Genomic DNA, 13373 nt, shown 5'->3' with positions numbered 1-13373 from the left:
ACTGTATTAAAGGGTCGCAGCATTAGGAAGGTTGAGAACCACTGCAAAAGGTCGTTGTCACTTTGTGTCGAGGAAATATATGAAGTAGCTCAGAAAATAGCAAAATAAAAAGAAATAAGTGTTCCAGACCAGCTGTTATATTCATTTGGTATCAATAAAATTGTCCAAAATAAACCAGAAGACCATGGCAAGTTATAGTGGTATAAATGACAAAATCTGATATTTGCTGTTTAAATTCAGCAGCTGAGAGAATCTTTTTGTAAAGATGAAAAAGAAATGTACACGCATTACTTCCAGGCTGCATTACTCTTTGAAAATATATAACCTACCAGTTAGAGTTTGGGTATGATTGTTACCTTTGCCTTCACGTCCGCATCGTGGTGATAACCAACACTCTCATTTCCTGGGCCCGTTCTTCTCCATATAACAGGAAAAACAGTGAACTTTAGTGACAGTAGGCTGAATAGCTAAATGGCCTTCCTTTTTGAGACAGTTACTTATGTTCTGAAAGAGTGTCAGACCTCGAAGAAGAATCCCCTTTGCCACATGGCCATCCTAGAGGGAAAGGGATGAGGAACCCACCTGGATACCAAGTAGTCCTCTGTCCTGGCTGCATTTTCAGACACATTTAACAGCAGTTTCAAAACCTGAACCTTGGTGCCTCCGTTTCCTGTAAGCAACACTTGGAACTGGCCTGTAATGTAACTGTTCAGCGTGTGCTGGTGGTTGTTGGTAACTGTCATATTAGTTAACCATCTCAGCCCGCCAGCTGCACGGGGAGTTCAGGGGACCGGAGAAGACATCCTCACAGACTTGACTGATGTGTACCTTTATCTTCATTTATTTTCAACGTCGACACTCAAGTGACTCCGTGCCTTTAAAGCCTTCTCTTTATTGCTGTGGTTGGGATCGCCGATTTTGCTTCCAATAATGGGAATACCATCCAATTCACGAAGAATGATGTGCTTAGCTGAAGAGCCCACATTGCTACTCAGAGTGACCAAAGCTTTTTCAATAATTATAGGATGTTCGGTTGACTCAAGCAGATGAAGCAGTTCCTCAAATGGCTCAGCATCTAGGGCAGCGGTTCTCAACCTGTGGGTCGCGACCCCTTTGGTGGTCGAAGACCCTTTCACAGGGGTCGCCTAAGACCATCCTGCATATCAGATATTTACATTATGATTCATAACAGTAGCAACATTACAGTTATGAAGTAGCAACGAAAATAATTTTATGGTTGGGTCACAACATGAGGAACTGTATTTAAAGGGCCAGAAGGTTGAGAACCACTGATCTAGGACATCATCAGATGAACCATTGGTTAAGTCAGCCGTGGGCAAACTACGGCCCGCGGGCCGGATCCGGCCCGTTTGAAATGAATAAAACTAAAAAAAAAAAAAGACCGTACCCTTTTATGTAATGATGTTTACTTTGAATTTATATTAGTTCACACAAACACTCCATCCATGCTTTTGTTCCGGCCCTCCGGTCCAGTTTAAGAACCCATTGTGGCCCTTGAGTCAAAAAGTTTGCCCACCCCTGGGTTAAGTCTTCTGTGGACCAGGCGGGATGCAGCCATAGCCCCTGGCCCCAGTCAGCCTGTAAATGCAATAGCAGGCATGGCCCGAGGACCAGGCCCACTGCCACCCAGCCCGTGGCCAAGTGCTGCCCGTGCCGCTGAGGCCGGGGCCCAGCGCAGGTGTTTGCTAAGCAAGTGGGTTCCACAGCCACCTGAGCTGGAGCCGAACCCTAAATTTTTGAATACTGAATTTTCTCAACTACAAGCGAAATAAAAAAGACTTGTCTGGCAGAATTGCTGTTAGGACTAAAGGGAATAATATAGCCAAAGTCACTGGCATGTGTTAAGTAAGTGTATTATGCACGTGCAGAAACTGAGGCCCTGCGCCCTAGAGAGAGGTGCTCAGGGAGGGTATCCAGTCCCCACACCTCCACATTCACCAGAGCCTTTGATTTCCACTTCCTCGGCAAGTCACACCTGTGCGCTTCCCCTTCTCCAGCGCAGCACCTGCATCCACCCAGGTTGGCTCTGACAGGCGTGAGATCTTGTTTTTGTTACCTTTCCCCCCTACAGCCTTCAGTTTTGTCTGAACAGAACTGCAGGGAAGGCAGAGAATGTGCTGGGCTTCTCCCTCCCTGTCCCTCTGCCACGTGGGGCCTCAGGTCAAGGGAGGCCGCTGGTGCTGTTATCTTTTCTGCTGGAGGCGGTAGATGCAGGCCCAGGTCCGGACTAGGACTCTAACTGGTTCTCTCCACCCTGATTTTCTGATTCCAGGGACTGGAGCCTCTGGGTTTACATGCAACTCACTGACTCCAATGCATTTGCCCTTTTGAGCAGGAGGCCAAGGATCCTGGGCTCTCAAGCCCAATTGCAGACATAACTTTGAAGGCGTGTCACTGTGCAGTCACCTGGCTGTGACCCTACTTGGCAGCCAGCTCAGGTCTGGGGGCCATGGAGGGAGGATGGCGAATGCCAGCCTTGTCCACCACCAGCTCGCACATCTACTAGTTAAAGGCTCAGCCTGTTTGGGGGAGACACTGGGGGCACAAGGACCTTCCAGTGGCTTCCTGTTGCTCTGTTCTATATTTAACAGGAGTCCAGAGACTCATTTTCTTCCATCCTGTACTGATCGAGTGACCCTTGCCAAGACACTTAACCTCTCCAGGCCTCAGTTTCCTAATCGGCAGAGCAGACCAATCCGATGGTCATACCTTCCTAACAGGGTTGTCCTGAGGATGAAATGAGCGAAGGCTTTTAAGCTGGGTGGGTGTGCACACTCAGTAAGTGTCAGCTGTTAGTCAGATGGTAGGGCCCTGCCTAGGCTGGTTCCATCCACTTCGCTGACTTCATTTCTTCGCCTCCCCCAACTGCTGCAGCCACATCGGGCCCTGTTGCCCTTCCCGATGCACAACAGGCGTGTGCCCTCTTGGGCTCCTTCTGAGAGATGTTCCCCAGGTCTTTGTAAGGCAGGCCCACCTTCCATCCACAGGTCGGAGGTTACCTCTTCAGGAGGCTCCTGACCACCCCTTGCCCTGCCACTTTCTCTCTCATGGCCCTGTTTTATTTTTATTTCTCTCATGACACACTTGAAATTACTTGATGTATTTCTCTCTCTGCTTGTGCATTTTCTGATCCACCCCAGCAAGTAAACCTCTATTTTTAAGAAACCTACTGTTTAGGAAACCCTGAGTGCCTAAAATAGCACTGGACACAGTGAGTGGTCAATAAATGACTGCAGAGTGAATGAATAAGCTGCATGGCAGTTGGCTTAAGTCAGACAGTAAGGACTGATGCTGGTTGAGTTGCTATTACTTGCCTGGTGTTCTGAGCAGAGCTGTGCATACTTTTCTCCTTTTAATTCTACAACAGCCCTCTACGGTAGGTAACCTTGTTGACTTGGTCCCCCAGACGAGGTGACAGCTCAGAGAGCTCAAATAACTTCTCCAAGGTCACACAGCTAATGAGCAGTAGTGGCTCAGAAAGACTCTAGTCTGGGGGGTCCTGGTGCTTCCTTGGCCCTCATAGGAATGAGGTCCTGGAACTTTGAAGGAAGCAGAGAAGAGAGTGTGTAGATGTGAGAATGACGGCGCTGATGCGTCTTGTTTAAGAGTTAACTGCCACGCGTTCAAAACGGAAACCATCCCCACATGCCACGATATTTTAAATTTAATTGCGTCTATAGACGCTTATGGTGTACAAAGGGTTAAAGCACGCCTTTAGTTGTTACTGATCATATTAACATCCTAAATTGAGTGTGAGCCTTAAGCCTTGCCCCCTTTCCCCTGATGCAGAGGTTCAGGGTAGGAAGAATGGACATTTAAAATTTTTATTTATTTTTTAAAAATATTTTTATTGATTTCAGAGAGGAAGGGAGAGGGAGAGAGATAAAAACATCAATAATGAGAGAGAATCATTGATCAGCTGCCTCCTGCCCGCCCCCCAGTGGGGATCGAGCCAAAGCCCAGGCATGTGCCCTGACCAGGAATCGAACCATGACCTTCTTGTTCATATGTCATTGCTCAACTACTGAACCACACCAGTGGGACAAAACTTATTGATTGATTTATTTTTTTTACAAAGAGAGAGGGAGAGAGAGAAACATGGATTTGTTCCACTTATTTGTGCATTCATTGGTGGGATTGAATCCACAAGCTTGGTGTGTCGGGATAATGTTCTGACCAACTGAGCTACCGGCCGGGGCTGGTAGGTTGGATATTTCTGTCCCATTTCACAGGCAGGAAAACTGGGGCTCTTGGCTCAACCATCGATCTGTGTGTGGGATGTCCCCTTGAGAAAGGTCTTGGCTGAGACCCTCCTCCTTTGAGATGTTTGCCTGGACTGGCCTCGGTGAGCTGTTCCTCCTAATGTCACACTGCCCGCATGTCCCCCACCCTAGCACTTGCCCAGGCATGTCGCGTTGCTCATCGCATTGCCTCTCTCTCCTGTTAGATCGGTGCTGTCCCAAGCAGAGGCCACCAGGCCAGGGGCAGTTTTCCTCCCTCCCTCAGGGGACATTTGGCAATGTCTGGAGACATTTGTGGTTGTCACAGTGGAGGATGGGGATGCTGGGTACGTGCCAGCTGAGCAGGGGTCTGACTGTGTCTGTCTGAGTTTGCTAATCATTGCACATGCAACACTGAGCAGAGGCTTGACACAGACGGGGTGCTGCAGGCAGGGTCCACATGCCCAGGAGCTGGCCTGGTAGGACCCTGAGCTGTGGTGAGCCCACAGTTCTCCCCCCAAGTCCAGTATATAAGGCAGCTGCTAGGGAGAGCTCCTTTCTTCAGGGAGATGCCCAATTGTCCCCTGACTCCCTGACCAGGCCCCCGGGTCTGGGTCTTCCTGCCAGGCCTCCTCCCCCTCTCCCCTGGCCGAGCGTGATCATGGATGAGTCATGTACTCCCTCGTTTGAAGCGTCTCCACTTGCAGCCTGCCCTTCGTGGTCCTCAGCAGCAGTGAGGTGCAGGTAGATTTAAAATCTAGTTGTCTGACCAGGACTCTCCCAGACATAAAGGCAGACCAAGGCAAGCAGTCGCAGGCTTTCTGTGACTTTAATTATCCTGAGCGCATGGCTTGCTTGACCCCAGAGGAAAGCAGGACGAGCTCCAGAATGCTATTTGGAAACCTCCGTCCTGTCCTGACAATGGGTTTCTGAGAATAGGACGAATTCTTCATCATTACACAACAGAGATGATTGAGCAAGTGTCCGCCACGGCCAGCCCCAGCTGCATTCGACCACAGTCCATCCCTGAAGATTCAAAACAGCCCTCGAAAGGTTTATGGACTGGCTGGGTATGGCTTTGAGGGCAGGATCTGTTCTAGGTGGCACTGAGAGGATGTCCAGAGGGACATATTTTAATCCTGAACCTGGCCTCTGATTCCCGAGGCAGCTATGCAATTGTCAACACCAAGCAGCCTGGCTGAGAAATTGGAATTTACAGACACCAATGACAAGCTTGTTTTAGTGTAAAAGTTCCTTGAATCCCCCCCACCCCTCTTAAAAATATATGGTTGTGCCATAGCTGGTTTGACTCAGTGGATAGAATGTCGGTCTGCAGACTGAAGGGTCCCGGGTTCGATTCTGGTCAAGGGCACATGCCTGGGTTGAGGGCTCGATCCCCAGTAGGGAGTGTGCAGGAAGCAGCCAATTAATGATTCTCTCTCATCATTGATGTTTCTAGCTCTCTCTCCCTCTCCCTTCCTCTCTGAAATCAATAAAAAATAATATATAAAAAATATGGTTGTGAGAGTAACAGGTTTATTGTACTCAAATTGCAAAATGTAGGAAAACACAAAGAAAAAAACCAAACCCAGAATCCCGTCAGGCAGTGATTATCACTGCCCACACTCTCTCCTTCAGCTTCTTGTGTAGTGCTTATAATTTAGCGTGTGTAGTATTTTACAGTATTGCTATCAAACAGTCCTTGCCATTTTAAATATTTTTTTTCTTTATATCTAGAACATTTTGTTATCTCATTCAGTATTCGACATCACTGTAACTGATTGATTTTAAATATTTTTTTTCTTTATATCTAGAACATTTTATCTCATTCAGTATTCGACATCACTGTAACTGATTTCATAGCCCTTCACTAGGAAAGCAGACCAGCTTCTTGAAACAATTCTCCATTGTTGAATATGTAGGCCGATTCCAACTTTCTGCTATTGTAAATAACTCTACAGTGGATATGCTTGTACATAAGCCTTTGCACACATCTCTGATTATTTCCTTAGGGTGAATTCCTGGAAGTAAAATGACTGGTGTGATGGGTCACACATACTAAGACGGTTGGTAAGAACTGTCGTAGTAGTCTGGAAAGTCTATGACAAATAACGCTTCCGACGGAATGTGAGTGTCTTCTCTCCCATGCTCTCCCCACCCTCGCCAGTCCTGACACCGACCAATCGAAACAGAGAAAAACAAGCAAACAAATAAGTCATTCTCCTGGAGAAAAGCAGTCTGGCCGTTTGGTGCGTGTTTTTTCCGGATTGTTTTCTGTGCACGTGTATTCATGCACGTGTGTGTTTTTGTAGCACTAGAATGCTGTGTACATACATATTGCTTTGTATCCAGATTTTTAAATTGACTGTATGCTGGCATCTTTGGTGAAGCATCATTCTTCTCCATGACTCGCTCCTGTCCCGTCGTATGTCTGTGCGGGAGTAGACCTCACGGACTCCTTAATGCCGAGCATAGGGCTGCTGCCAACTTCTCCCATATAAATGGATGGGAATACATTTCCTTTCTTATACATAGTTCCTAAATAATTCCTTCGAAATGAGAGCGCTGGAACAAAACCACACATTTCTGAGGAGTTTAATATGTGTCACAAGATTGGGAAAAGCCGAGTCCTTTATGTCCCCCAGTAGTCTGTGGGTTGCGGTCTCTCCCCATCTTGCTGATGCCGTGTTTCCGTTCTTTTTAATATCGCTGCTCTGAAAGGCATGCAAAGTGATCTCACTGCAGTTTTCACTTCAGTTGATTTGATTACTGATGAATTGAACCATTTGTCCCCAGTGAGCTGCCCATTGGCATCTCCACTGCTGTGATTTGTCGCTCACTTTTCTGCATTGCTCTGGTGAGCTGTGTATGTTTTAAGAGTCTTAATACGTTGTCATCAATGTTGGAAATTTCTTCCCTAGTTGTCTTGTATCTTTTAATTGAATCAGCTGTGGGTGTCGATGTCCAGGAATCTTTCATGTTCATGTTCAACCATTTTGTCTTTTCCTTTGTGGTATCTGCCCTCACACCAGAAAGGCCTTCGGGGGAATGATCTGGGGGCTCATTGCCTCCGTGGACAGTTGGACAGATGTCCAGAGAACTCAGTGGCATTGCATGTGTAGATGGACAAAGTGCCCTTTCAGCTTTGGAGGGGCCGTGACAGCCCCTGGGCAATGCACTCCAGGTGGCCAAGAGCCTTGTCTTTTCCTGATTTTTATTCTTAACTAGTTGCATAGCAGAGAGAGCACTGGGCAGGGAGTCGGGACTGCCGACGTCAGCCCCGCTGTGCACTCAGTTCCCTCATTTATAAAGTGAAGGAATGACGAGGATCTTCCCCCTTCACCCCTACCTGCTCATGCATGACCTATGACCTTAAGTAGGGCCCTAAAAATCACTCCCTATTGAATCCTCTCTAGGCATGTAAGACCAGACACTCCAAAGAAAAACAAAAAGACTCATCCATACAAACATTAAAAATTCCAGGACGTCACAAAACACCACAAGTACAATTAAAAGACAAAGAATAAGCTAGGAAAAATACTTTAAACAATTAACTCGTTAAACCTCCCCATCCAGTCAAGGGACAGATAATCCCTGCACATCCTCCCTCAGAGGGCTGGGGGTGGGGAAGGAGCCCCGAGGGTACTGAGCAAGGGCCCAGGGAGGTGCTCAGGCTATGCTTTTTATCCTCTGAATGAGAGAGTGAGTGAGTGAGCGAGTGAATGAACGGAGGCTAAGTCTGTGTCCGAGGTGGTGGGGGCCTTCCTTTAAACTAGGAGGCGGCAGTACCTGACCCAGGAAAAGAAGCGGTTTCCGTTGTTTACTGTGGCGTGTTCACTGCAGAGCCTCCCCCTTCCTCTGAGCTCATCTGGAAAATGGGCTGAGAAATGTTGACTCTCCTGCCTCCTGCCCGCTTCCTCTGAAGGGGGTCAGTCGGGATGAATCAGAGCAGAGGTATTCTGGCTTAGCCATTGTTTTGACAATAGGAATGATTAAACAGACAGTTTATTTATTTTATTCTCATCTTTGCATCCGCATCTCCAGAAGAGCTTTGTTCCTAGGTGCAGGCAAGAAAGGAACTTTGTGCAAAGTCAGAAACTGGCCATGAGAAGGAAACAAGGGTTTCTTTGTGGTGGAAGAAAATGCAGGCATCTTTGAGCTTTTATTTTCTCACAGGATTTCATGTCACTTTAAACTGGTTCTTCTCTGCTCTCAGTGGCCTTGGAATGGCTGTTGAACTCGAGTTGCAGCATGAAAGATTGGGTTAGACATCAAGAGGGACTTCTTGGTTAATGAACTTGTGTAGGCAGAGGAAGGGAGAGAGAGAGGACAGTCCTACAAACTCCTTCCGCCTTCAGGAGAAACCCTCGTGCCACCTTCTCAGAGGTCTGGGAAGCTGCGATGGAAGCAAAGCACAGCCTCACAGAAGGATCCTGAGAGAAAATGTTATACTTCCCTCAAATTTCACAGGTGGAGAAACTGAGGCAGGACCACGCAACAAATATTTACCAAGGACTTCCCGTGTGCCAGGTCTGTTCTGAGCACTGGGCGGACAGCAGTGAGACAGATGGCTAGCAAACAAGGTCATGAACATAGAATGAAATGTCAGGGGGCACTGGGCTGGGTCGGGACAGGAAATGCTGGGGGAGGAGAGAGTGGGAGGTGCCTTTGAGGTAGGGTCATGCATGATGCAGTGACTCACCAGGGTCACATGAGATACACTCAGAGTCTGGTTCCTGACCCCTAGTCAAGGATTCCTCCAGGGTGTTGTGGTTGCAAGTAACCGAAAATCCAATTCAAAAAGGCTTATGCCAAAGGGAGGTTTATTGGCTGAAAATTCTGACGTTAGATCCTATTTCAGGATTGTTTGGATCCAGGTTCTCAAACCCTGCCCCCTCTCCACGTGCCTGCCTCTTCCACGGGGGTTTAAATTCTCAGGCTCCCAGCAAGAGGACCACCCAGATCTCCAGGCCCACGCCCTCTGAGAGTCTAGCTCAACAGGACAGAGCTGCTCCTTCTCCAGAAACTTGAACAAAAGCCCTAGGCCTGACTCCCTGGCCAAGTTTGGGGCATGGCCCCATTTCTGAACTAATCGCGATGGCGTGGGGGTTGTCCAGCACTTATGGCCAGGTCGGGGAGGCCTGCCCTGGAGCGCTGGGCTGGGAGAAGGGAGGGGACACTCCCAGGTGAATTCTGAGCATTGTTGGCAGAAGAAGGAATATGGATTCAGGCTGGCCCAAACGCAGCCATGACAATAACCTCTCCCCACACCTCCGTGCTGTATCCCCCTCAGCACCCCCCCCCCCCCCCCCCCAGGCTTTCCTGGGCACCTTCTGTGAGCTTCCATCTCTGTTTCCCACAGAGTGAAGCCTTCAAGATTGAAGAGGTTTGCTTCTAATCCTCAAGGATCTTATAATCTTCTCAAGGAAACAAATCCTATGCCCTTATTTTCATTCTGTCTTTTTGTGGTTTGCTAATGACATGAATTTTCTGTCCACAAAAGGAAGGATGTCCGTGGGCTGGAGGAGTCCAGGCGGGCTCCCAGTGCCTGTCAGAGGGTGGGCTGTATCAGGAAGGTTGACGGAGCAAATGGGACCGGGTACGCAGGATGCCTGCCATGTGATTATGGCTTTTTGGGATACATGTTTAGAATGTGTATAGTTCTTGTACCACAGGTGGTTTACAAGATTATAAGGTAGGACAAGGCAAGTGTGTAATTTAGTAGTCAGGTATTTATTCCAAATTTGTCTTAGAAACAAATACATTCTTAACTTATCAGACTCGGGTAATACTGCTGGGGATGAAGCTAAAATGAAAAAATAAAAAGAAGGGCTCTCTGCTTCTGAAGAAGCTGCTCTTCCTGCGCAGTGCCAGCCACAATCCTGAGACACGATGGTGAAGGTCGGAGTGAACGGAATGGGCCGCATTGGGAGTCTGGTCACCAGGGCTGCCTTTAACTCTGGCAAAGAGGATATTGTTGCCATCAGTGACTCCTTCATTGACCTCAACTACATGGTCTACATGTTCCAGTATGACTCTACTCATGGCAAGTTCAAAGGCACAGTCAAGGCAGAGCACGGGAAGCTTGTCCTCAATGGAAAGCCCATCTCCGTCTGCCAGGAGCAAGATCCTGACATCAAATGGGGAGATGCTGGTGCTGAGTATGTTGTGGAGTCACTGGTGTCTTCACTACCATGGAGAAGCCTGGGGCTCACTTGAAGGGTAAATCCAAAAGGGTCATCATTTCTGCCCCTTCTGCAGATGCCCCCATGTGATGGGTGTGAACCATGACAACTCCCTCAAGATTGTCAGCAATGCCTGCTGCACCACTAATTGCTTAGCCTTCCTGGCCAAGGTCATCCATGGGACTCATGACCATAGTCCATGCCATCACTGCCACCAAGACCGTGGATGGCCCCTCTGGGAAGCTGTGGCATGATGGCCGAGGGGCTGCCCAGAACATCATCCCTGCCTCTACTGGTGTTGCCAAGGCTGTGGGCAAGGCCTTCCCTGAGCTGAATGGGAAGTTCACTGGCATGGCCTTCTGTGTCCCTACTCCCGATGTGTTGGTTGTAGATCTGACCTGCTGCCTGGAGAATGCTGCCAAATATGATGACATCAAGAAGGGGGTGAAGCAGGCATCAGAGGGCCCCCTCAAGGGCATCCTGGGCTGTACTGAGGACCAGGTTGTCTCCTGAGACTTCAACAGTGACACCCACTTCTCCACCTTTGATGCTGGGGCTGGCATTGCCCTCAATGACCACTTTGTCAAGCTCGTTTCCTGGTCTGACAATAAATTTGGCTACAGCAACAGAGTGGTGGACCTTATGGTCCCCATGGCCTCCAAGGAGTAAGAACCCCCTGGACCACCAGCCCCAGCGAGAGGAAGAGAGGCCCTCAGCTTCTGGAGAAATCCTTGCCCCAACTCGATCCCCCAACACACTGAGAATCTCCTGACCTCCACAGTTTCCATCCCACACCCCCTGAAGAAGCGGAGGGGCTTTGGGAACCCTATCTTGTCATGCACCATCACAGTTCACTGTACCTAGCCCAAAATAAATAAATAAAAAGAAGGGGGAGGAGACAATTTAAAGGAAGATCATAAATAAATAAAATCCCCACCGACCCTCCACTTCCCCCAACCCCCCGTCCCCACTACCACAGGTAGTTTGCAGAAATGGCAAAAATATAGGCCTGAGAATGAGTAAGGTTTGGGAAATGCTGTTCTGGAGCTTGGATTCTGGGATTAGACAGACTGGATTCCAGCGTCCAACCCACCATGCATCTGCAATGAAACTGGGCAAGTTGACTCACCTTTCTAGGCCTCAGTTTTCTTACCTGTAAAATGGGGCTGAGACTGAGGCCAACTTTGTAGGGGATTTTGAGGAATCCTAGAGATCAATAATGTATGTGAAACACTATGGTGCCCTCTGATGTACTAGGAAGTGGATAGTTATTCAGTAGCTACTAATAATCTGTGCTGATATTCAGGGGAAGAGAAGAAAAGATGGTCCAGGCACAGCGAGAGCCAAGGCCCAGAGTGGGGCTGACATGGCCGGTGGGGGAACAGCAGGGATGATATTGGGACCTGGAGTGGAGGATGTGCAATTTGAAAAGAAACTGCAGAGGTGAACAAGGCTCCTTTTGCTCCCCACCAAATCGCTCCCCACTGACCCCGTTTCTCCCCCGCCCCCAACTGCTGTCCTCCCTCTTCCTCACTGAGAGCTAGAGTGTCTGTGCAGACAGATGCCAGAGAACTGGGGTTGTGCTCCATGGAGTTCATCTGTGTTGTTTATCTTTTAAACATCATTAACCACAAATTAGCTGATTCTTTTGTGGCTATAAATTAATAGATTCCATTAGTAAACAGTCAATTACAGGATGATTACTTTTCCCCTCGAACCTCAAGCTTTTGTATAGCTATTTGAGAGTTTGATTCTGTCCTCTTCCCACTCCCAGTGTCCTTTCTGGGTTCTTGGTTCACTGGTCCGGATCTTCCAAATGGACTGGGAGGCTGAGGGTGGGGGTGTGGGCTCCCTCTGTAATGAGGTTGTAAGCAGCCTGTTGTTTGTTTTGCAGAAACAAACTGACGGACTAGAGGGGTTTTTTTTCCCCCAAGAGAATTTCTGTTTCAAACACAAAACAAAACAGCCAGTGTCCATCTCCTTTCAGTCCTGTATATGCCATCAACATATCCTATTTGTGTTTTCTTCCATATCTTTCCTGCTTCTGGGACCTCATCCTGGTAAACTCCTGAAAATCATTTTTTTCAAGCTCCATCCACTCCTCCCTCACTCCCACTATTCATTCATCCCAACACCCATCTATCCATCCGTCCTATCTGGACTCTATCTAGATACATCTTCTGTCCTTGGCTGGAGTAGTCCAGAGGGACACTGGTCCCACTGTATCCACCGGCCAAGTTTTAAAGCATCCAGGTAGTAAGATGGGGTTAGTCCTTGGAACCCATAGCCATAAACCTACTACTGGGATAGCAAACGTGGTACCCTTAGGGGTCGGGCAGGTAACGTAAATAACTAAAAGCAAAAGCAAGTCCCAGGCCTTCAGTGAGCTGTGGGGTTCGAGCCATTCCTAAGGCCTTCTAATTCAAAGGAAAAACAAAATGCAGCATCTTCAAACTAATGGTTCTTAACGAGGGGCAGGTGTGCCCGATACTTGACAATGGCTGAGGGATCACTTCTGTCCCCACCACCACTGGCGTCCAGGCCAAATGGCCCTATAGTTCTCTCCTCCACAACTACATTAACATTCTCCTTGGTCCTCTAGTCCCTCCCTTGATGCCTTTCAATCAATTCACATAACCTGCTGGAGAGAGAGTTTCTAGAAAGCAAATCTGGTCTCCTATTGCTTCTTTGTCTAAAATCCTTTTGGACGGCTACAGTTGTCCCTGGCAATGTCCCAACCACTCCCCATGTTCTCTAAGGTCCATCTGCTCGTCCAGGCTCATGCCCATCCACCCTCCTTCTCCTTCCCCACATCCTGACCTCCGGATTCCTCCAGTGGACTTTCCCACCCCAGGGCCTTTGCACTTGCTGTTTCTTTGTCCTGAACACTCTTCTTGCCACTCTTTGCTTGGTTAACACTTACTCACCTTTGAGGCCTGTTTCAATT

General features: G+C 48.2%; 2 pseudogenes; one reads left to right on the top strand and one right to left on the bottom strand.

Moving 5' to 3' along the window:
- Positions 1 to 332: 332 nt before the first annotated feature.
- Positions 333 to 2520, bottom strand: LOC102242407 (annotated as a pseudogene).
- Positions 2521 to 10122: 7602 nt separating this feature from the next.
- LOC102238832 lies at positions 10123 to 11137 on the top strand (annotated as a pseudogene).
- The last annotated feature ends 2236 nt before the right edge of the window (positions 11138 to 13373 follow it).

This window comes from Myotis brandtii, unplaced genomic scaffold (assembly GCF_000412655.1).
Source record: "Myotis brandtii unplaced genomic scaffold, ASM41265v1 scaffold647, whole genome shotgun sequence".
Lineage (NCBI taxonomy): Eukaryota > Metazoa > Chordata > Mammalia > Chiroptera > Vespertilionidae > Myotis > Myotis brandtii.
Note: the sequence above shows the minus strand (reverse complement) of the source record. Positions and strands in the feature narration are given on the sequence as shown.